Raw genomic sequence first — 4,732 nt, 5'->3', positions numbered from 1 at the left:
AAGTACAGGGAAAAAGCTGGTTTAAAACTCAGCATTTAATAACTAAGATCATGGCATCAAGTCCCATCATTTCATGGCAAATAGATGGGGAAACAATATAAACAGGATAGACTTTTTATTTTCCTGGGGTCCAAAATCATTTTGAACAGATACTACAGCCATGAAATTAAAAGACACTTGCTCCAAAATCACTGTGGATAGGGACTACAGCCATGAAATTAAAAGATGCTTGCTCCTTAGAAGAAAAGCTATGACAAACCTAGACAATGTATTAAAAAGCAGAGATATCGTGCTCGCTTCAGCAGCACATATACTAAAAAACTGGAGCGATACAGAGAAGTTTAGCAAGGATGATATGCAAATTCATGAAGTATATCATACTTTTAAACTTAAAAGCTTTTGCACAATTAAGGAAACTATAAGCAAGGTGAAAAGGTAGCATTTAGAATAGAAGAAATTAATAGCCAATGAAACAACTGACAAAGAGTTAATCTCCAAAATATACAAGTAGCTCATGTAGCTCCATACCAGAAAAATGAACAACCCAATCAAAAAGTGGCAAAAGAACTAAACAGACATTTATCCTAAGAAGACATCAGTTCAGTTCAGTTCCGTCGCTTAGTCGTGAACGACTCTTTGAGACCCCATGAATCGCAGCACGCCAGGCCTCCCTGTCCATCACCAACTCCCGGAGTTCACTCAAACTCATGTCCGTTGAGTCGGTGATGCCATCCAGCCATCTCATCCTCTGTCCTCCCCTTCTCCTTCTGCCCCCAGTCCCTCCCAGCATCAGAGTCTTTTCCAATGAGTCAACTCTTCGCATGAGGTGGCTCAAGTACTGGAGTTTCAGCTTTAGCATCAGTCCTTCCAAAGAACATCCAGGACTGATCTCCTTTAGAATGGACTTGTTGGGTCTCCTTTCAGTCCAAGGGACTCTCAAGAGTCTTCTCCAACACCACAGTTCAAAAGCATCAATTCTTCTACACTCAGCTTTCTTCACAGTCCAACTCTCACATTCATACATGACCACTGGAAAAACCATAGCCTTGACTAGATGGACCTTTGTTGGCAAAGTAATGTCTCTGCTTTTGAATACGCTATCTAGGTTGGTCATAACTTTCCTTCCAAGGAGTAAGCATCTTTTAATTTCATGGCTGTAATCCCCATCTGCAGTGATTTTGGAGCCCCAAAAAATAAAGTCTCACATTTATAGATGGCTAATAAACACATGAAAAGATGCTGTACATCATTCATTATTAGAGAAATGCAAATCAAAACCACAATGAGCTACCATCCCACACCAGTCAGAATGGCCACCATCAAAATGTCTACAAACAAATAAATGCTGGAAGAAGGTGTTGAGAAAAGGGAACCCTCTTACACTGTTGGTGGGAATGCAAACTGGTTCAGCCACTATGGACAGCAGTATGGAGATTTCTTTAAAAACTGGTAATAGAACTGCCATATGACCCAGCAATCCCACTGCCTGGCATACAAACTGAGGAAACCAGAACTGAAAGAGGCACATGTAACCCAATTTTCATTGCAATGCTGTTTATAATAGTCAGGACACGGAAGCAACATAGATGTCTAGAGGCAGAAGAATGGATAAGGAATTTGTGCATATACACACAATGGAATATTCAGTTCAGTTCAGTTCAGTCACTCAGTCATGTCCAACTCTTTGCAACCCCATGGACTGCAGCACGCCAGGCCTCCCTGTCTATCACCAACTCCCAGAGTTGCTCAAACTCATGTCCATTGAGTTGGTGACGCCATCCAACTATCTCATCCTCTGTTGTCCCCTTCTCATACTTCAATCTTTCCCAGCATCAGGGTCTTTTCAAATGAGTCAGTTCTTCGCATCAGGTGGCCAAAGTATTGGAGTTTCAGCTTCAGCATCAGCCCTTCCAATAAATATTTAGTACCTATTTCCTTTAGGATGGACTGGTTGGCTCTCCTTGCTGTCCAGGGACTCTCAAGAGTCTTCAACACCACAGTTCAAAAGCATCAATTCTTCAGTGCTCAGCTTTCTTTAAACTCCAACTCTCATATCCATACATGACCACTGGAAAAACCATAGCTTTGACTAGACAGATCTTTGTCGGCAAAGTAATGTCTCTGGTTTTTAATATGCTGAATAGGTTTGTCATAGCTTTTCTTCCAAGGAGCAAGCATCTTTTAATTTCATGGCTGCAGTCACCATCTGCAGTGATATTACTCAGCTACAAAAAGGAATACATTTCAGTCAGTTCTAATGAGGTGGGTGAAACTGGAGCCTATTATACAAAGTGAAGTAGGTCAGAAAGAGAAACACAAATACTGTATATTAAAATATATATATGGAATTTAGAAAGACGGTAACAATGATCCTACCTGCAAGGCAGCAGAAGTGACACAGATGTAAAGATGTAAAGAACAGGCTTTTGGGCTCTGTGGAAGAAGGTGAGGGTGGGATGATTTGAGACAATAGAATTGAAACATGTATATTACCATATGTAAAATAGATGACCAGTGCAAGTTCGAGCACTCAAAGCCGGCACTCTGGGACAACCCAGTGGGATGAGATGGGAAGGGAGGTGGGAGGGGGGTCAAGATGGGGGAACACATGTGCACCTGTGGCTTATTCATGTCAATGTATGGGAAAAATCATCACAATATTATAAATTAATGATCCTCCAATTAAAACAAATAAATAATTTTTTTTAAAGCATAAACATCACTTTGCTAACAAAGGTCCGTATAGTCAAGGTATAGTAGTCATAGTTTGGATGAGAGAATTGGACCATAAAGAAGTCTGATCACTGAAGAACTGATGCTTGCCAACTGTGGTACTGGAGAAGATTCTTGAGAGTCCTTTGGACAGCATGGAGGTCAAACCAGTTAATGCTAAAGGAAATCAACTCTGAATATTCATTGAAAAGACTGATGCTGAAGCTGAAGCTCCAATATTTTGGCCACCTGATGTGAAGAGCTGACTCACTGGGGAAAAACCCTGATGCTGGGAAAGATTGAGGGAAGGAGGAGAAGGGGACAACAGAGGATGAGATGTCTGGATGGCATCACTGACTCAATTGACATAAGTTTGAGCAAATTCTGGGAGATAGTGAAGGACAGGGAAGCCTGATGTGCTATAGTCTACGAGATCACAAAGAGTTGGAGACGACTGAGCAACTGAACAAGAATAAATGTGCCTTAGTTGAGTATGTCATGCAATAGGGCTTTCTGTACTGCTTGGGCTTGTTGTATGATAGAGTTCTTTGTATACTCATTGAGATGTTATATGGTATACTGCTTGGATATATTATATGGATATGTTCCCAGATTGAATGTCACATGAAAGTTTCTAAATATGCTGATTGGGCATGTCACATGTAGTTTATTTACATATCAGCAATGGAAAGAATTAGATAGACTGGGCAAAAAAAAAAAAAAAAAAAAAGGTGGGGCTTATTCTATTGTGTTCATGCCCAAACCTGAAGTCCTTCCCATTCATCTATATATCATTACATTTCTTAAAAATATCTGTGTCTAGCTTTAGCCTGTGATTAAATATTAATCATTCCATTAGTCACTCTTTCTGTGAAAATGATTGAACAGAATAGGATAGGGCTTTGCTAACACAGCTGAGTTTAAAACTTTCAATAATCTTTCATTGTAAAGCTAGGCACCTTTTGAGACACTGCTCCATCTCTGCCACTGGTGTTCTGAATATTTGGAATCTTTTCTGCCTCTAGTATCCTCTGAGACACTGTTTTCTTTATTTGTTTCCAACTGACATTAAACTTGTATTCATATTTGCCATTTTATCTAAGTGTCCTGTCTACTGATGGTTCTTCATTTAATTTTCAGCTTGATTATGGCTTTTTCTTTCCTGGAGAGACACTATGGAATGGCAGTTAAGACTATTGATTTAAATTTAAACTCAAATTCTGCCATTTACTCCTTCATGATCTCAGGAAAGTTATTCATTTACCCCAGTTTTCTCATTTGTACATGATAAAACATTTTATCATTGCAGGGATGATATTAATATATATCTCATAGGTATAACACAGAGAAGCCAATGGCATCCCACTCCAGTACTCTTGCCTGGAGAACCCCATGGACAGAGGAGCCTGGTAGGCTGCAGTCCATGGGGTCATGAAGAGTCGAACATGACTGAGCGACTTCACTTTCACTTTTCACTTTCATGCATTGGAGAAGAAAATGGCAACCCACTCCAGTGTTCTTGCCTGGAGAATCCCGGGGACGGGGGAGCCTGGTGGGCTGCTGTCTATGGGGTCCCACAGAGTCAGACACAACTGAAGTGACTTAGCAGCAGCAGCAGCATAGGCATAACAGGCATACTTAGTGATTTAATTCTCATTAAATACTTAAAATATTCCCTGGCATATCTTAGATACTTGATAAGTATTAATTGAGTAGCATTTTGGAAAGAAAAAGAAAGCTTAGTCGCTATATCACTAGCTTGAGCCACAAAACAAGAAGGCAAACATTAATTTCAAAATTATTATTTTAGGTAAATATAGGGAAAAAACAAAATTTGAACTTGGAAATAAAATGCAAGTACTTATCAGTGCTTGTCTGTGAATCTTTATTTCTCACCAACACAAAGGAACATTGGGCCATGGCTGATGTAATCATATTCCAAGACTTTGGAATGAAATTTCAAGAGGATTATTTAATAAGCTATTCATTCTTGTCATATCAAAAGTTTACTAATTTCTCA

General features: G+C 39.6%; 1 pseudogene; it reads left to right on the top strand.

The window, feature by feature from the left end:
* Window positions 1-289: 289 nt before the first annotated feature.
* On the top strand, window positions 290-385 carry LOC112578244 (annotated as a pseudogene).
* The last annotated feature ends 4,347 nt before the right edge of the window (window positions 386-4,732 follow it).

The sequence above is a fragment of the Bubalus bubalis genome, chromosome 12, assembly GCF_019923935.1.
Source record: "Bubalus bubalis isolate 160015118507 breed Murrah chromosome 12, NDDB_SH_1, whole genome shotgun sequence".
Taxonomy (NCBI): Eukaryota; Metazoa; Chordata; class Mammalia; order Artiodactyla; family Bovidae; genus Bubalus; species Bubalus bubalis.
This window is presented reverse-complemented; position numbering and strand designations above follow the sequence as displayed.